This window comes from Thermobia domestica, chromosome 5, assembly GCF_964235325.1.
Source record: "Thermobia domestica chromosome 5, izTheDome1.hap1.1, whole genome shotgun sequence".
Taxonomy (NCBI): domain Eukaryota; kingdom Metazoa; phylum Arthropoda; class Insecta; order Zygentoma; family Lepismatidae; genus Thermobia; species Thermobia domestica.
This window is the reverse complement of record NC_137458.1, coordinates 240,419,886-240,441,384: the sequence shown is the minus strand read 5'-3', so window position 1 is coordinate 240,441,384 and position 21,499 is coordinate 240,419,886. Positions and strand designations below refer to the sequence as shown.

General features: G+C 36.4%; 2 protein-coding genes across 3 annotated transcripts in view; one reads left to right on the top strand and one right to left on the bottom strand.

Annotated features, from left to right (window-relative positions):
* LOC145686491 (midasin-like) overlaps positions 1-1,183 on the bottom strand; it is a 630,928-nt gene extending 629,745 nt beyond the window's left edge. For both annotated transcript variants that reach the window (XM_081759859.1, XM_081759860.1), the window contains exon 1: positions 9-1,183. The gene's annotated coding sequence lies outside the window, so the exon portion shown is untranslated. The remainder of the gene's footprint in view (positions 1-8) is intronic.
* LOC145686492 (uncharacterized) overlaps positions 1-21,499 on the top strand; it is a 225,287-nt gene that overhangs the window by 10,859 nt on the left and 192,929 nt on the right. The gene's annotated exons all lie outside the window — the stretch shown is intronic.

Sequence of the window (21,499 nt, the reverse complement as noted above, 5' to 3'; positions counted from 1 at the left end):
GTACTCACCAATCAGGAAAATAGACACCCTCACTATACTGTTGGAAGATGGATATTTATTCCTCCACATGAATCAATAGGTGACGGAAGTCAACACTCACCACTCTCATATTACAAAACACTTATTAGAAATTTTCTTTCAATGGTGCACCAATCACACTAATTTACATAGGTACCATTACGCACAGCATAGACACAGAAGATTTATATATTTTACACTAGAGATCTGTCTGACCTCTTAAAGTGAACTGCCAAGCAGATAAACAAACAAAATCATAATCCTCATGTTAATGAGTTCATTGTCTCTGACTCTTGTACAGAGAGGAGGATAAAAGAAAAAAATATATGGTTAAATTCAACTTTAAAATATATGACGCAGTTTCATGGTGATTCGATGTTGCCCTAATGTCCACTTCACTGATAGTCTCTGCTAAAGGGAGGGACTGGAAAAATGTCTACGATGAAATCACACGCCAATGGTACTCGCCCACATTTCCATTCCACTGGAAAAATAACTATTCCTCGATGGCGAAAATTAGTGACGATCAAACTGTGTCACATCTGAACCCAACGTATGTCAGTTTAAAGTTAGCAATACTTAATGTCTTGCTGATCTCCTTGTTTAAGAGTTCAGGAAGGCACTGTCGTATAGCGTGACAGGCCTTGAAATCTCACTTGAGATTTGTACTAAAAATTTTTAATATTCCATAACAGGAAAGTATAATAGTGCCACTGCACTATCAACAAGTTTTGTCCACAGAATGACTCCTACTTAAAAATGCTGAAACAGTCATGGCCAAATATAGCCACTGTTCAGAAGTAGTGGTCGAAAATTGATTAATTGAAACATTTAAACATGAAGTGTTTTATATTTTTATGAAATTTCACTGTTCTGCAGCACTTTGTAGTATCTACCACTATAAATTTAATATCTATAAACACTGTCCACTAACACAATCATGGCACGATACATGGGTGTCCATGTATGTAATTTCACGGGACTCCACGGGAAGAACGTTCTTCACACTGTCCCGGGTTATAACTTCTCGACTCTCGAAAAGTTCGAAGCAACTTCACACTCTCGAGTTTAGGAATCAACACCTTTGCGTTTCAGCAACAACTCCACAATGACCACGAAAGGGGTATTAAACTTCCCACTTCCTGGAAAAAGCAGGGACTCGCTCTTCCAAGAATCACTGACAAAAGGTTTTGATGCCTGAGGCAATAACTGTGTGTGGTCTCTTCACCAAGCAGCACTTCGAAAACCAGCTTGCGCTTGCAAACAAGCATACACTGCGTGATAGGTGCTGCCGCCACTGTTGAGAGCGGCAGTTTCGAAAGCTTCTGCCCAAACAGAAGTCCATAACAACAAAATAGATAAACATTACTATTTTCACTGAAATAAACACTACAAAGAATAGTTACACTTGATTAAACACACACAAATTTAGTAAAATATATACAGAATGCAATAGTATCACTATATACAGTTGTCATCTATCCGAGTATGTGTAGGAAGTCTCTTTTCCACTGGCTTCCCTCAAAACTGTCTGCTACCATCCAGCAGCCATTACTCCAAGAGAGAGAGAGAGAGATAGAAACATTTTAGTTATGATTAATTTTGACAATAATACAAGATCTAAATGTCTTGAACGTTGGGAAACACGATGACAAATATAGTCATGAATTTTAAACGGTCTTTCCAAGAACTGGTGAGCGTAATACGTTAATATTAATAATTTACACATAAAATAAGTCGAATAAAATACAAGTTTTCAAAAGTGCAGTGCATCATGGGAGAAAATCTTAGGTCAGTCCGCTGACGGTAACGAACTTGAGTTGAAGCCAAGCTAAGAGCTTGGGACTTGTGAGATTCTTTTCAAAGGTGTGAAATCGACACCTTTAGAAATAGGAAATCTATCGTGTTGACGCTAAAAATTTTATGACTTTTGTAACAAAGCCTGGAGAGCGTCTGTAAGCAATGTTTCCACCTAGCCATTGCTATACAAGAGGAAGTTTCCAGTATACTTCCTATACACAATGTTCCATGCTTCCATGTTTATTTAGGGATTTCTCCACCCACTAGGAGTCAAAGACCCTACACAAACTTTGCAGCTCAGACTGATGTCGCCAAGAAAAAAAAATCTCTGTCCAAGCTATCTCTGTAGCCACGAAGTTCAAACTTCTATACATGAAGTAAATGAATATGATATGATTTCTTCTTTATGTTATCATATGTAGAGTATGTATGCTGGATATGTAAATCCATTAACGCATGTAATATATATACAATTTAATTCCCATTAATGAGATGCACGCAAATTTTAAATGATGTTCATAGCCTATAAAGGAATAAAACACACATGGAACACAATATACATCAAAAGTGTATTAATACTCTCGTATTACGCTCGGTGTTTACCCAATAATATTAATAATAAGTTACAAATAAGAAAAATGGATGCTAATTAGCACGCAATTAATTTAGTCACAAATTATCATATATTTACATATTGATAGGGAAATGTGCACTCATCTGCATTTTGATATGCAGATGAAGGAGAAGGCACTCGGCCGTCTACAGCCGAAAAAGAAAGGCGAAAGATATCACTGAACTTTTCGTCATATATTCGTTCTATTTCCTGTCTTCTTTCAACGTATATAACAGGAACTGAAAAAAGGTTGCTCACGTAACAGGAAAAAGTATTACTAAGGTCTGCATCTTTAACCCTTGCATGATATGAACTCCATAGAAACATGTAAGATCTGCAACTTTACCCCTCGCATGGTATTAGCTGTAGAAAAACATGTATGTCTAGGGCACTTTTTGACCTTTAAGTGATTCCAACAACTGTGAAAACAAAATGTAAAGTGTATGTAGGAAAGCAATAATGTCTATATTAACAGAACAAGGTACATTTTTTTGAAATACAATCCACTATTCAAAGCTGTAATTACCGTAACTTACACTTAAATTGTTATCGTCTGTTTACTCTGAAATATAAAAACGCTATTATGAATAGTAGTTATTTTCCCTATGCCTTCGGCTCGTCTGCAAATTGCCTGCACGTTTGTGACATCTCTTGGCGTCAAGTAGAAGGCACCACAGCAATCTACAATGATTAGCATGACTGTTGACTATTTAATGCAAGACTGACAGACTGAGGTGTATTGCTTCTATAATAAGAGTTGTTTTAATTTACAGAGTTCCAAAAAACAATTTCAACCCAGAAATTTCATTAATTTTAATGTTTTGGATGGATGGAGAAAGTTAAATGGATAGAACGGCAAACAAAGTGTTAGGATGAACAAGGCAAAATAATAATAATGGAAGTAATTAAACTTAAGGGAAATTTGTAGTTACTTTGACTAAGAAGAAACTGTATTGTGAGGGACGTGACAGAAGGTACAATAACAGAAAAAAAGAAATGAGGGGGCCAAACAAACAAACAAACAAACAAATAACAACAACAAAATTGAAATAAAATATTTCAATTTTACGGTCTACGGTTTAGAGGTCTGCACGGGCTCGGGTCTACAAAGCATAGATCACTTCGGGCTCGGGAGGTTAATTTTAAATACACAACAATATTTCTCGGGCATTTTCGCGCTTAACTTTGTAAATATATTGCGTAACGATATTTATCGAACCATTCTTTCTGGTGAGCTCTCAAAGCATATCTAAATTTGTAACTTGAGACGCCCACCCTAAAAATCTGATTATCATTGTGCAATCGAGAGTAACTTTGTGTGGTGGAGGGAAAAACTAATAGTAACAGAAATGAACATGCTTAGCTTAGATGTGAGTGAAAGTTTGAAGAGCCAGAGTAGGATTCCATTCTTTTTCTTCACAGCAATCGACAATGACTGCTTTAAGGACTGTCTGAGTGAGTTCAGTACACATCTATTTGTGTTAGAATTTTCACATTTTGTTTTAAATATGTGGAGTATTCACTTCAAGTTCGGAATTTCATGAGAATTTATATAAATGAAATGAAATAATTTAACATCCCACCATTATGCATCGAGGCTAAGGGAGACGGAATTTATATAAATGACCATTTTCTTTAGATAATTCATATACACTCGTGCTCATAAATTAAGGCTAATGCGGATACATGGTGAAACAACGCTCTGGTGGGCGGTTTTCAGTTGGAAATCACCTCGGGGTATGACCATGTGGTGCATTTGACCATTCGGTGAGGTGCATGCGGTGCGGTCGTCGCACGGTGGCGCTGGCAGCAGTCCAAATACTTAGAAGTGTGTTGGTGCATGTCAGAGTACGGTGCAGCGTGTAAGTGTGCAGATGTTGTCAAACGTGCTAATGGTGACTGTGTGTTGAAAATGGCTCAAAGAACACATATTGATGACGTTATGAGGGGTAGAATAATAGGGCGACTGGAGGCAGGTCAAACACAGCAGGTCGTAGCACGGGCCTTCCGTGTACCACAAAGTGTGATCTCAAGATTATGGCAACGATTCCAGCAGACAGGAAACGTGTCCAGGCGCTACAGTACGGGACGTCCACAGTGTACAATACCACAAGAAGACCGATATCCCACCATCAGTGTCCCCAGACGGCCACGGATTACAGCAGGTAGCCTTGCTCGGGACCTTGCCACAGCCACTGGAACAGTTGTCTCCCGACACACAGTCTACAGACGACTGAACAGGCATGGTTTATTCGCTCGGAGACCTGCAAGGTGCATTCCACTGACACCTGTTCACAGGAGAGCCTGTAAAACCTGGTGTCAAAAACACAGTACATGGTCAATGGAACAGTGGTCCCAGTTTATGTTCACGGACGAGTCCAGGTATAGTCTGAACAGTGATTCTCGCCGGGTTATCATCTGGCGTGAACCAGGAACCAGATACCAACCCCATAATGTCCTTGAAAGGGACCTGTATGGAGGTAGTGGTTTGATGATGTGGGGTGGATTATGATTGGTTCACGTACACTCCTGCATGTCTTTGACAGAGGAACTGTAACAGGTCAGGTGCATCAGGACGTCATTTTGCATCAGTATATTCGCCTTTTCAGGGGTGCAGTGGGTCCCACCTTCCTCCTGATGGATGATAACGCAGGGCCCCACCGAGCTGCCATCGTGAAAGAGTACCGTGAAACAGAAGATATCAGGCGAATGGAGTGGCCTGCCTGTTCTCCAGACCTAAACCCCATCGAGCATGTCTGGGATGCTCTCGGTCGACATATCGCTGCACGTCTTCAAACCCCTGGGACACTTCAGGAACTCCGACAGGCACTGCAAGAATGGGAGGCTATACCCCAGCAGTTGCTCGACCACCTGATCCAGAGTATGCCAACCCGTTGTGCGGCTTGTGTATGTGTGCATGGTGATCATATCCCATATTGATGTTGGGGTACATGCGCAGAAAACAGTGGCGTTGTGTAGCACATGTGTTTCTCAACTTATCACCAATACCGTGGGTACTGTGGATACCGTGGATATCACCAATACCGTGGTATCGATATGTTTAGTTTGTTCGTATGTTGTGTTCACTATTTGCCTATGCTATTAGCGCCAGTTTTGTGTAGTACCACAATCTGAAATTATCCTTAATTTTTGAGCATGAGTGTAGTTAGCAAGTGTAAATAATAACCTTTATTTCGTTATACTCTCTGAATCATGTAAGTTTTTAAACTGTAAAATTTAAACCTGTAAATAAAGGTACAATTTTAAGTTAATTATTAAGTTTCTGTAATTCGGGCTTATTTCGGGCTCATTTGATTATCATATGAGCTCGGGCTGCGTTCGGGTCTAAAGGATAAAGCATATTTCGCACTCGGGTAGGGCGTCATATAAATTCACGGGCCGGGCTCGGGCGAAAAGTTTCGGCCCGTGCAGATCTCTACCACGGTTATGTGCTGTAGGTTAGAGTATACGATGATTATGAGAATGAATGAAATGGTGGAGTGAAGAAAGTAGAAGGAAACAGGAGAACCAACACACACGCTGTTTGTCCACCGCAACGCCCACTTGGTGTGAGCTGGAATCGAACCAAGGACCCTACCCTACAAGGAGATCAGAAGCACTACTTGACACTTTACTGAGACAAGAGGTTCCAGCTGTAATCTCATCCGGAACCGCGCCACAGAATGCATGCGTATTATACTTTTGATTACTTAGATGCAAACGACATTGTCAATTTCTGTGTATGCGGACACCCGGCATTGTAGCGATTTTTAGTTTTGTGTATATTATCAACAAAATCGGAGACTGGAATCACGAACTAAAAATAATGAAATATTCAGGTAACTGTGACGTTACAAAAGAAGAGAATGTAAACTTACGAGCAACCAGCTCCATGCAATATTTAGCTGCAGCGCACACACTGAATTCTCAACGGATTTCCACGTATAATTCTCATCAGTAATTTAAACACTTGAGTTAAATTATGTGTACAAACTTCCACAAATGAAATTCCAATCAAATGTCAGCGATCAATAGTTTAGTTGCATTTTTATCAGGCTCATTACAACTCCTTTCCTTGAAGAGACTTCGACCCAAACTCTTTAACATGTAAGTTTATCCACATTCAGAATAAGATTTATCATCAAAATCTGTCTAAATATTACATTTCAGGTTCTTACGCGGTGAAACTTTTTAAATTATTATTATCATTTCTCCACTGATATTAAATCCAAGTACAAAATTTATCCTAATATGAGTATAGGTTGCGGTCTTTTAAAAATCGAATCTCTCTCAAAATAACATAATAAGAAATCTGTCGTTAACTTACCATAAGAATAAGAAATTTAATACAGACTTCAGATGCTCTACCTACCAAAGAATTATCAACTTATAAGATATTCATAAACGTATAGTAAACGCACTGGAAAGAGTTCACAATACCATGTTTCCACTATAGAGGAAGAAATCGACCTTCATTGATTTTGAGGCAAATCTTTACAGAACTCTATTTACAGCAAATCTAATAAACCGTTTCATTATTTACCTTCTTATCGCCCAAATTAACGTTTAATCAGATATTTGTTCCATACACGAGGGTGAGTCAAACATTACCCGTGTCCTCTCAAACTTTTTACATACTATCCGTGCCCTCTCAAACTTTTTACATACTATCCGTGTCCTCTCAAACTTTTTACATACTAAGCACTGTCTTTTGTTCTCGCATGTTACGAAGTCACCCTGTTGGGGTAATGCTGTGCAAGTTTCATCTGAAATGTCAATTCTTTAAATCTTCTATTTCAGAGAAAATACGGTAGGTTCGCTGAGAGTATTCAGTAAGCAAAAACAGAAAGCAATGACCAGACTTTTAAAGCTCGTAAGACGTGTCAGAGGCTACAAATTATCAGAGACATTCAATACAATACGGGGAGTCCCCTACTGCGTAGAAGTATGTACGAGTTGATAAGAAATGCTTAGAAATGGACGAACAAAAGTGACAGACGAAGGAGCGGAACATCCGTCAACCTCCAGTACGTGTTCGACCATCAATCCCCCACCCTGTAATTACAGGAGATAAAATATGGGTTCACAATTTTAAGTTGGATTCCAAAGGAAAAGTATGGAGTAGAAACACCCAGGATCATCAATGAAAAACAAAATTCACGACCCTGCCTTCTGCGACAAATGTGAGCTAATCTTGTCTCAGAACTCGAAAGTGCTTACACTCGAATACTATCTGGAAAATGGGCATAGAGTTTAGCACTGTAAAACAGTGATTTGCTTAACAATAATTTGAAGCCAACAATTCGCAACAAATTTTGAGATATATTGTCGAAGGCAATATTTTGCTGCATGATCACTTTCCTCTGTTATTTCTTGGTGCACACTCCCAGCAGAGCGGATATGTTCTTTCTACGATAGAACACAGAAAAATATAACAAATTATGATCAAATTCTTATAACGGTCACAACAGTATACCTTATCATGTACGAAAGTATGAGGCAATGAATACAATGTAAACGGAGTTATTGTGGAAGTACAGATAATTTTTGACTTACTCTAGTATTTGTGTTCTAAACAAGTGGATTGCGTCTCTCAGTGTGAAACTATGGTAAACTTCCAAACTATGCGAAATCAATTCTCAAAGTTGCAGTAGTAATTACTGGTTACAAAACGGAATAAGATCAAAGATAGAAGCTGCTTCTCGGACGATGAGTCCATATCATCGTTATCATTACTCGCTATCTCTTCACTGCTTTAGCTTTATGGACATTAATATTGGAACCGGAAATGTTTAATTGATGTTTATCACTTTCGACACCAATAGAGGAATAAAATCAGATATGAAACAAATTATTGCGTTGCTGAGTCCATATCAAAACCGCTTATCGCTATCTACTTCCATTTTATCTATTACATAATCAGCATTGTAACCTAAAAATCCTAGATTTTTATCACTTACGGTTTGAATAGACAAACGTCATTCTTGTGGATGCTAAATGTGCGTAAGGAAAAAAAAAATGATTTTCGATATTTTGGAACTAAACATGAATATGAGATGTTTGTATTCTATTCGAGGTCCAACTTCATATCTTCCTGCATCGTCATATGAGTTCAAGGCAACCAATTGAACTGGGCTGCATGTACAATCATGTCGCATATGTATAACTGTCTTCTTGTAAGAATATGCAAAGTACTTGATAATGATTTTGCAGGGTACTTTTAATACTGATACTATGTGTATAATCGGGAAATGTATATTTGTGGTAAATTTCATAGGAAAAGACTTATAAATACGAAAATTAGAATGAGTAAAACAAAATGTTGTTAAATGGACAAGAAAGTTTTATTTTCGTTTTATTGTTCTTATTTACTGCTCTTCTGACATGAAATTTGCCACATACAAGTCTTTGCCCATTATACATATACTAGCATTATAAGAAATATTGGGCGAATTCGTTATCAAATTATACTCCTACAACAACATATTTATAGACATGCGACAATTCTGGACATGAGTGTACATGGGGATTGTTAATATGTTGTCAGAATTTCCAGAGATAAACGGGAGATGTTACGATTTTTAGGGAGGAAGAACGAAGATAAGTGATATTCAGAACTTATATATACAATGGAGAGTAACAAGTTTTGCAAGATCCTGGTGCACAATATACCTGTTCATTACGCTGAAATGAAAGGAAGTTGATATTAGAAGCATATTCTATTGTGCTAGACTATTTGCAGCCACCTTTCAGTTTCTCGATTCCACATCGATACCACGTCTTGTCCTTAGAGACAAAGAACTTGATCCCGGCTGTTTTCATCTCTTGCTGGTTGGTGAAACATCGTGATTTCAGGAAAAGGGCCATGACCCGAAACATGTAGTAATTCGAAGGGGTGAAGCCATGACTACATGCCGGATGTGGGCAGCAGTTCGATACCATCAAGTTTCTTTTCTTTTCTTTTCTTTTTTTTTTTTTTTTCGAGCTGAGTGCAATTTTTCCTTCTCGAATTTCAGCAGTCGCGCTTTCGATTTATCAATGCGGATACTTTTGGCGTAGTTCAGCTTACATTCGCCTTAACTGCTAGGATTAGTGATTGGAATTGATGGTAAGATCGTTGGGAATGAACTCGAAGTGAATTACCTCCTTGCAGTTCCACCACCACGCAGAGTATGACATGTTCGAAACGGTCTTGTTTAACAACCAGTTCTGAAAGTTGACTTGTTGCTTGAACACTGTTCTTGCACATTTGGATCTCGGAAAGACATCCACGTTTCGTAGCATGTGACAATTCGTTTCAGGAAACGCACTTCACGCAGATTTTGCAGCTGTTGAATGGCACACATCCTCTCCCCTGAGTCTGAACTGGATTCATGTCACGTGACACAATGAAACAACTCCTGATGGTTTTCCCGATTTACTGAAGGAGACACACTAGAGTGGAATGGAACAAGCCAAGCTGGTTTGACAATTGCCGTATGTTGTTGGATCGATATTCCTCCATGGCGTGTTGTATGATCTTTCTTTTTTTTTTTTTTTTTTTTTTTTTTTTTTTTTTTTTTTACCTGAGGCGACCGGACCTTGACTGATCTTCGACATTTTTACAACTTGTTCGAAATTTCCTGAACCAACGAGTTACTGTGCTGGTTCACCGCACCTCTTCCTTTAGCATCACAAATGTTTTGGGTTCCAGCTACAGCGTCACGCCCGAATCCGAACTCATACAGTAACAGTTCATGTACCAGATGTGGCTGAACACTCATCGTCACTGGCACTAAAAACTGGTTGAAGATACTGATAGTGGTGAACAGTCCGTTTGTCACACTGCCTCTTGGGCCAATTTGACCTTGTGCTTACGGTCGATTAGGGCGTATAAATGCACTTATTTTTTGGGTTGTTGAACTATTGAAAGACTTATGACTTATTCTTGTATCATAGAACATAAAATTCACTGTTTTAATTATTCGTTTCCACAATTGGTGATAGGTTAGAGAGGACTGGTCTACTACATTTATAGAAAAATCCTGAACAACTTCAAAACGAACAAAAATCCTGAACAACTTCAAAACGAAAACCGAGTTAGCTACCAACAGTATTTAACAACCAGTATGACAATTATAAACTTAACTCCTGTTAGAAATGTTAATAAAAATATCGAAAGTACACACACGCAACACATCAACAGTAACATTTAGGCTTACTTCATATAGCTCTAGTAAACCAGTACGACGTCAGCACTGGAACCGCATTAAGTACGATGTATATTTTCTAAAACACCAGGGAAATCAACGCCTGTGGGATTATCGCCATTCATCTCAGCGCCCGCAAAAACTATGGATTTGTCACTAATATCGGTTATTTTGGATTATTTTTTATGTCTCGGTATCCGCTCGGTAACCCCCGGCCCGCAGCCGAATGGGATGAATTTGGAAGTTAATGCAATTGGAGTTTCATTGCTGATCTCAGCGACCGCGAAAACTATGAATTTGACACTAGTATCAGTCATTTTCTACTACTTTTACATATCTCAGTAAACACCCCCCCCCCCCCGAGACCTCCTGGTTCGATTTTTTTTTAAAAAAACGCTTCGTCTTGGTCTGGGGCCTACACCAAGGTACCCGTGACCAAAATTCGGTAACTCTCGGTCCACTCGTCTGGTGCCCAGGCCACACCCAGACAAAAACTCTATTTTATTTATGTTAGATAGATATTAGATATGCAATTCTAAACGTAACCACACTTGGTAGATAACTTTATGAGATACACACATAAAAAGAACTCAGACTGTTCTTATCCGGGAAAGTAAACATGATTTCTTTTGATAGTTATATCACAATCACAAAGATAAATGTAAAATCTTAGATCTTCTGCGAGAAAATAATCACACTTTTATCAAAGATTATTCACAATAATTAGCAGTGAAAATTATGGTAAAATAGACGAGCTAAACTATCAATCAGGAAGTTTCGATTGTGATAAAAGAAATTTTAAACTCAACTCCAACTTTACATTTATGTTTATTCCAGAACTCCTGTTAAAAATAAATAAAACAGAGGGTGAGTTCTTAGCTTACGTTAGAAGTTAGAGCATACTAAAATGTTGAGAAAACTGCGTTGTCTTAAGGTAATTTTTTCTGTATGTGCTATAGAGTTGAAACGTTAAACACATATATTTACACATAAAAATAGAAATAATATTAAGATCAAACAGAGTATATAAAAAACTATTCTCTGCAAAAGAAGTTATGGAATCCAGAAGAGTTCTTAACCCACATACACAATTTTAAGAAATAAAGGAAACTTTATTTGTTTCTATTATGTATGACATAACTAGTGCATAAACAAGTATAAAGAAAGACCCACTTTGCCAAACTTTTTTTTTTTTTTTAGCACTTCCATTGCATAAAACCAATTAAATTGCCTAAACATTTCATTATGAAATAACTAGAGGGAAAATATGAATGCTTTGCTTTTATTGATATTTTCTTTGTTCCTTTGGGTCATTTCCATGCCAGTATTGACCTATTTTGAACTGTTTTGTTACCACCAATTTTACCATTATGGATGAATTGTTTGCATAATTACGTTACACTTAACAAAGAAGTATGTAATTATCTTTTCTGCTGTACCTTTTGAATGTGTTTGGGGACCACGCTCAACATAACAGATATTACGCCCAACAGAGACCAACAACAAAGGCTAATAAAGCAATATTCTGATCGTATTGTACCCAGAGTAATCACCGAGGGAACACTTCGCAAAACTCAAATATTGCATACAAACAACACACAAAATTGGTATCTAACGTAACAGCAAGTTATTCAATGTAAATCAGGTTTCGATATGGTATAACTGTTACATATATCTTACCTATACACAGTCCTGATTGGCTGACTGATCAACGCCTAGGCCAAACTCCTTAAGCTAGAAGCTTGAAATCTGGACAGCACATAGGATTCGTGACGTAAGGTACCATCAAGGGAAGATTTTTCAAAATTCCACATAACCAGCTATTATAATAAGACCTCTATATCTCGGAATCCCTTGAGATATATGAAATTTGATATTTAGATTTTTAAATAATTTTCAGTCTAATCCCTCTCTTTCGCTCCTTTTCTTCCATTCTAGATTACATATCAGTTTTTTAAATTTTTGTTTTCGTGCTGCAAATTGCTACACAGTGTAGGAAATACTATTATTAGCCCTCCCACTGGTCTAGTGGCTAATGATTCCCGGTGGGAGAGCACATAAATTTAAATTTATAATCATTCATTTTAATTAATCACTCATCTTTAGCCTAAAGGTCATAACCGTGAAACGTTACAAGTCATAATCGTGAAACGTTAAACTAAAAAAATAATTTTATTATTATTATTTATTATTTGATGTGAATACGAAATAATAAAATAAGATTTAATGTAACTTATTTCACAAGCAATAATGGAAATCAATGCAAAGTTTATTTATGGCCAACTTTGTCCTATATATCGTTTAAGCTGGTTGCTAGGTTTGAATGTGTGTGTGTCGGGTTTTCGAGTGCTTAGTCCGTAACGCCGCCAACATTAAAGGAAGAATTAGAATTATGAAATTGCGAACTGAAACCTTTATCTTTACAATAAAGACACAGTAAGTTAATTTCACACAAATATTCATTTCCTAACTGATATAGTTGCCAAATGCTACTCTGAGCCAATTCATTTTCCCGCTTTTCTGAAAGTTCTACGCCAAACAGTACCTTCCTTCCTTTTTAATGGAAAACAATAGGGTTTAGGAAAAATATTTCTGGACCAATATGCAACAACCAGATGCGTTACTTATTGCCTACTAGGGCTTGAAACAACTATGAAAAGATAGGATAGGAAAGAGGATACTGCAATTTACCTTGTTTCCAAAACATAAGGTGGGAAATGGTATCTCTTATACCCTAATCTCATTAAGGTGCTTTATTTCCAGATACAATATAATGTGAAAGCACACTTAAGGTACCTTTGTCGTCAATCCCATGAGCAGTCTCCAGTAATAATGTGTGCAGTCGGTATTGAATTGGTTTGTAAACCGAGAACCTAAAATACACCTAAACTGGAAAAAGTTGCGTTTTCGAGCGAGGTGATATTTATCACTAAGGTTTACTAGTATATGTCATATAGATACAAATCTGTTTTGTCTTAAAGAAAATACTGCTTCTTATAGCAGAAGTGGCTCAATTTGGTAATAAATTATAACCATAAACGCATCGTATTTTGCGAAGCAATATTTCGTTTCCATCGCATTTCTATGATTTCCTATCGCAAACTGCAATGTGATAACGTTTTTAAAAATGCTTATATTTTACATATACATATAACCTAGAATGGAAGAAAAGAGATGGGAAGAAAAGGTGGGAGTTGCTATTATTATAATACGTCCATATCTCCGAATCCCTAAAGGGTAAAGAAATGAAGCTTGGTATTTGGAGTTTCTATCTACTCTAATATATAAAATTGAAAGTGACTAGGTTTGTCATTTCATAACGTTTGAACCACCTGATCGATCTCGATCAAATTTTCAACACAGATGAGGTTCGACCTGGGATGATTTTTAGAATTTCCCTTCGACAGTTCAATGTAGGGGAGAGGAGATATATATATAAAAATCAATATATATATAAATGATTAATAACAATATATATTAAAATGTGAGAATAACTCTTGAACCACATGACTGATCTCAATCAAATTTTCAACATAGATGAGGTTCAGGTTTGGGATGATTTTTATCATTTCACTTTTACAGTGCAAGTTGGGGGAAGATATATAAAAATGATCTTAAATGACCGATAATAGTATTGAATACACAGGTTTCGATATCGCTTAGATGAACAGTGGCACTTCTGATCCCGTTTAAACCCGCATTTAGCCCCGTAACTTGGAGAAGAGGGAGGTATATAAAAATGATCGAAAATGATCTATATTATTGTCGATTACATAGTCATTGAGGGGAACAGTGACACTTCCGATGTTTAAATCCAAATTCTCCCCCAACTGTCCTTTATGTCCAAAATGAAATGTATTCTCCCCGTGCGAAAACGGGCAATGTGCTAGTTTATGTTTATTGTTTATGGAATTTGACTTAGGACGGAAGAAAAACAATGATTGTATTTAAGATGTCAATACGAAAAGTTTGAATTTCACGTGAAACTTCAAAAGTCCAGACAAAATCTGTGAAAGATGCAGAGGGAAGAATACAAAATATTGCCCACGGTGAAGTGCCTGTAGTCTTATGAAATAAGCAAAACCTTTCTCAGTCAGTTCTTACAATGTCTTTGGTGCAAACGAAAGAAAAAAAATACAAAATAACGAGAACAGATCTTATTATTAAGAGAAACTTAACGTCATTTCAAAATACTTAATATAACGGACAAAGAGAATCAAAATTTTCGCTTTGGGACTGTATAGCTATCTCATTAAGATTACACATAAGTTTCCATACAATGATTGTATATACATAACCGCTTTATCCTTTCTTGCTAGCTCGTATTCTTATTCTATGCGAAAAAAAAAAAACTTTAAATGTGAAGAAAGAAATTTACAAATAATGTTTTGAGGGTAGATAACAAATTTATTTAATAATTAACTAAACATTAGGCTTACATAATGAACATATTTCCTTACTGTAAATTCTGAACTTGAAACCTTTAAAATGCGAATGTTAACACTACTGACGCACTATCAACATTCGCATTTAAGCTGCACACGAAGAGAACTTTATAAGAGGGCTTATACTTTTGAAATCTATTTCACTACTTTATCAGGTGTTTGTACATGGATGGAATTTCACCTTGCAAACAAAAGTTAAACCATCTACTCATAAAAGATTTCTCACGCTCTCTTTATGCAAATACATCACACGACTACAAAATCTCTTAAGGTCAGAAATGAGAAAGGAGTTCCTTTCAGAGATTCCCAAAGGATTGTGCTCTCTTATAAACCTTACTACTATATTACAATAGACCCTTACATTCCTTTGAAGACTTGTTAACATCACAACCACCATGGACTATGCCGATTTTCAGCAGTAAAATATTAAAAAAATACACATTGATGGATATTCAACAATATTACTTCACAATATTTAGTTATGTACGCCTTAGTGATGAGTATAGGGTGGAGCTTAAGGTTCTCGAATTTGAAAATAATGTCGCATCAAAGAAAGTAGAAGATTGAAAAGCAAACCAAATTTATAAAACATAATTTACTTCATTACAACTATTATCTCTGAGTAAATACACAACTGTACTACCAGAAAAGCAGACTGTGGCATATTTTCAAATTACTTGTTCCTTTTGACACTTATTAACACTAAATTCAGGTGTCAAATCACTCAGACCTTGAAAATAATTTCTGAAAGGTTGCAACAACTGTTTCTAAACCAATAAGGGAGATTTTTAGCTAAGCTTGCACCTATTTGCGTGTAACTCCAAAGGGTATTATTTAAGTTGACTAGAGTTCTTCAGCTGCTGTTATGTCCATAATTTGAAGGCGAAAGTCCTTTAGCCTTTAAGGGGTTTGGATTTAAATCCTGCATAGGTATTATTTTGATTTATTTATTTGGTATCAGAGTACTGACTGAGATATTCCATTATTCTCGATGAGAGGATGTGAATGCCACTGCAAAAAATCAGTAACTACAGATTTAGCTGAAGGTATGGGATCTACAGTATTTTTGTTGTAACATGGAAGATAAATCATGTTATTTCTAATTAAACATTCACAGATAGAAATGTTATAAAAAATTCTACAGAAATATTCAAGTAAAATGCATATTACACATCTCATGTCCAATCCTAAATCTGAAATGGTATTAGACAAGTATAACAGTGGACTGCAGTACGGATTTTCTACTAATAATATGAAACGGGCCTGCAAACGCTGGAATTGTGTGAAATAGCTGTCAACTCTGTTACTGAAAGATTCAAGTTTACTTGGATATTTTCCAATTAATTGGATTAAATTAGGATCAAAAAGAGTAAATTTTAATTGAGTATAATTAATAAGTTAATAAACTTACGTGAGATTGAACGGCTGCTTTCGTTCTAGTCAGTCGCTTAACAAAAGTTGTTGATACTGTGAAGTATCAGCGTAATCATAACATGATTGTAAGATAACTGTGTAAACTTTTAAATTACTTCGCCAAATTCAACTATTTATTAAACTGCGACTCTGTTCTACACAATTATAAACTCTCTCTAAAATTCATCGAAAAAAAAAAAAAAACTTTTATTAAGATTGTGCATTCCCAAACAGCTTTTGGAAACACATATTTGTTAATAAACACGACTAGTTTCCTTATTGCCTTTCCGCATACCTTTAAGCATAGCCTGATACTTCCCCATTCATTAAACTCGAAAGTCATTATTCTTCGGCCAAACAAAACCACGGAGGACACATCAACAAAGAGTATTCGCCACGAAGTTCAGAAAGGTGCAGGATCATCAAAGGCAAGCAAATCCCACCATTGGAGGACGACCAACTCCATGTCCTGAGAATACCATTCTGCCGGTTCATCACAGCAAACACATTTTGAGTTTGATATCAGAGTAATGGCATGAAAGGATAAAAAAGAGCATCATAAAAACACATCGCAGAAAAAATTCAACGCCTCTAGCAGTTCAGCAAAATTAAGTTCCAGTTGTTGATTGACTCCAGTACATTCAGGTTAATCCAGGGCAAACCCTTCACCATTCAGATGACCAGGACAACACCAATCATAACAAAATGTCAGGCTAGTGTTCTTCCTTTATTTCTTAATTATATCCTTTCTCTCTCTCACCTATTCCCAAACTAGTCATTTTCAAAATTAAAACATTTGAATTTCATTTAAAATCAACCATAATTTTACAGTTAAGTACCGTGCTGTGCATCAGTTTCATCCCCGTTTTGTTGCAATCATTTAATAAGTATTCTGAGCTACAACTAATGGCACAACACTGGCACAATATGTAGATGTCCTAACATATATTCATTCATTAACCCTGCATTCGTTAGCCTTCCAACAAAAAACGCAGAGTACATATTACAATTATTAAAATAAAAATATGTTGTATTGATAATTTATGTGTAAATATTCACTGACAACTTCTACCTCGTTGCGAAAATATTTTGTTTTGTGGTTAATCCAGGAATAAGTTGAAAGTATATTAAAGAAGTATAAAACTTGTCAACGTTACAGAAGGAACTGTTAATGAACTAGGAAATAACCCGGAAGGAACGTTAAACGAAAGGATTGGAAGAGTTTGGAAGGAGTCGAAGTTAAATTTCGAGCCAAGCAAAATGTAACCAATTTTCTACTAGTTAGTTATTCTTTCCTCTAGCTCTGACACGGAAGGGTCCCACAAGTTATTGCTAAAATCTGATTGCCACATAGCACATCTGATAGAGCATCATGAGAAATGAACATTAGCAAAATTTAAAGTGCTATGGACCAGAAGAACATGAGCTAGGGGGCTTCAAAATTTGAATATTCAAAATATTATATCATAGAATTATGTACCGATAGGTTTAAAGTATCTTGAAAACCGTTAAAGCAATCGAAACAAAAATTGTACAATATAATGAGAACAAAATGCCCTATCGAAAACCAAAACAGTGTTGCCATAGGTGAAGCAGTGTTGCCAACTCAACATAAAAATTTTATTTGAAATAGCACCATACACAAATGTGCACAGATTTAAAATGCACTATTATCACTAAACATAACAGTGAAGTGTAGTGGTACAGTGTTGCACGCTATTGCAGCTACGTGTGCTGAAAATGTATAATGGAGAAGTTTGATATGTGGCAACAGATGGTAATAAAGGAATCTGGGTCTCATACTATGAATTTAGTTTAAATGCATAACACAGATAATATAACATAGCAAAATGTCAGCAGTGTCACAAAATATTGATGCATCTGAAAAACGAAATTGAGTGATGCCATTTTTACGTCCTGTGTCAGCTTCGAATCTATATAGGAGTGTAAAGTGGGATTCGAATCACTATGAAACAGAAAGATTACAATGAAATGTAAGGTGAAAAGAAAGTACAACAAAAAACATGTCCGAGGTGGGATTAGAACCCGCGATGCCTAATATGTCAGTTGTCTAGCCTTCTAGACCACACGGATATCCTGGTCGACTAAAAACGAAATGAGCTAGTAATAAAATAATTATATTTCCAATGTGAATGTGGTAATATTACAGTGTACAAACATAATCATATGGTATGTAGGAGAGGAAGTAAAAGAATGTCACTTAACACGAAAGACAGAAACCAAGAAACTACTCCTCCAAATACTGATAAGATAATCGAGAACCAGTTCACAGAAATAGAAAACACGTGCTTCTTTCCTCGCGTGTATCATTTTGTTTTCGCGAGTTGTCTTATTCACCGGGACTACAGAAGTAAAATTCAAAATCCTTACTTCTTTCTAGTGCATTCCTTTATTACTCTTTGTTGCCACATATCACACTTTTCTATTGTACATTTTCAGCACATGCAGCTTCAATAGTGTACAACTCTGTACCACTACACTTCACTGTTATGTTTAGTGATAATAGCGCATTTTAAATCTGTGCACATTTGTATATAGTGCTATTTCAAATAAAATATTTTATGCTAAGTTGGCAACACTGCTTCACCTATGGCAACACTGTTTATGGTTTTCGATAGGGCATTTTGTTCTCATTATATTGTGCAACTTTTATTTTGATTGTTTTAACGGTTTTCAAGATATTTACTTTAAACCACATAATTCCATGATATAATTTTTTTGGATATTCAAATTTTGAAGCCCCCTAGCTCCTATACTTTTGGTCTATAGCACCTTAAATTTTGCTAAGTTCATTTCTCATTATGCTCTATGTGGCAATCAGATTTTAGCGACAACTTGTAGGACCCTCCCGTGTGAGAGCATTTACTATCACTATCGCTGTCAAGTTCCTTGTGACAATGTATCGTCGTTTACAACGTAACTTCAATCTCGGCTAAGTCAACCACCGCAAGCACACTGACTTCTTTGTTTGATTCGCGCTACATCTTAATTTCTATCTGCTTCACCATTCACTTGAAAGGAGAGACCAAGGATACTTACGAATAGACGAGCATCGACCTACTGAAGGAACCATAAGGGAAGGAACACCGAAGTCTGAGTGTACGTACAAGTAGATTAACCAATCCTAATAGGTATATACCTTCATACCAATTCCAACCCTTTCAACATCACAATCTGTCACTTTTTGTACGTGTTCAGTTTTATTTAAATGCAACCCAGGTCAGATCCCATAATTTGTGCTCTACCAAATACAGAATTTACAAAATCCTGGGCGCAACTTCAGTTTTGACATCTCAAATGTACGATTCATTTACATGCTATCTGAGCTTTTGAACTGACAAGGGGCGGCTGCACAATATCATCTACCTCGAATTGGGTTTTTTATTTCTTTGGTAAAATTCTGTTTACAGGTCTTTCTAATTTCTTTTAAAACTTCCCCCATATCCGCCCGAAGTATTCTACTACTCTTGTAGCCTTCCATTTTTCTGTACAAATCAATTTCACATTTCCTCATTTATCCTCTCACGATCTAACAACTTGTTCCCTTTTCTTTTGGTTATATTTTCCCAGTCCATACCCACTTCAATACCAGGTTATGACCTCAGAAGGTATCAAAAATAAAAAGATTTCGATTATTTATGTATACATACATATATATTTTTAAAATACGTAGGCATATACAATATACGCTGTATTTGTTAAATTACGCACATATTTAATTCGATTTAAAGTAACTGAAAAATAAAAATGTGTGTTTTTATTACGTAATACATTTTCAGTGGTTGAGCCTACTTAATTAGGAGAGTAAAATGAAGTACGAATCATTATTCAATGTTAATTGAAGTGATAGCAAGAGGAACTTAAATCATAAAAATCACTAACAAAAAGAACATTCGCAAAGTGCCTGACTAATATCGGTATAAAGTCAAATGCAACAGAAAGTTCAGCCGTAATCAATGCTTCAATAAGTATACATATTTATGAGTGAAGATAGATATTGCTATAACAGTGAACAAGAAAGGAAGTTCAGTTATAAATAATATTTTTTCCTACTAATTTTAACATGTGCGTGACTCTTAAAAAATCAGTTCAGCATGCAATGAAACGACAGTAAGTACATTGGATGAATGACACATTTTTGCAGTTGCGAGTTGAGCAACTCGAATCTTCCGAGTCCAAGATAACATTGTCAGGATCGTCAAAAGAATCGCACAACTGGAAAAATAGTTTGCTACCAGGTACGAGGAGCAACCCAAAAGAAACGGGACTTTCGTACTAAAAAGTAAATTTATTTATTTATTTTTTACAAACTTTCCTCTGTTTCCTTCAAATTACTCTCCATTAGATGAGATGCACTTCTGTAGTTTTCTTTTCCACTGTTCGAAGCTGCTCTGGAATTCTTCAACCTGGATATTTTCAAGTACCTTCTGGAAAGCTCTACTTACAACCTTTAACATAATCAAAACGCTTCCCTTTTAGATTTTTTTTTTTAAATTCTCAAGAACAGAAAAAAAGTCGCAGGAACTACATCTAGTGAATACGGAGAGTGGAGAACGATAGCCTACCCTTGAGAGCCCACATGCGATTCACATACAAGACTGTGTGTACGGGGGCATTGTCATGGTGAAGAAACCAGTCAGCTGATCATTGGAGTTCCAGGCTTTTCCTTCGCGCATCCTCACACAAAGTTTTAAAACTTCCAAATGAAAGTGCTGGTTAACAGTCTGACCTGGGGGACAAATTCCCGGTACACAATTCCACGAACATTAAAAAAAGAAGAAAAAAATATAATCTTAACATTCACTTCACTTCTATCACTTCCTCTGGTTGGGTGTCTTTCACTGGCCAAACCACTGCTTGGTTTCGGGGTGATATCAGTAACACTAACACTAATCACCTGTAAAGATCTCGGACAAAAAGTTCGGGTGACTTTCAATATGATTTTACAAGTTTTGGCTCAAATTCTGACGAATACTTTTTGATTTTGTGTGAGTAGGAGA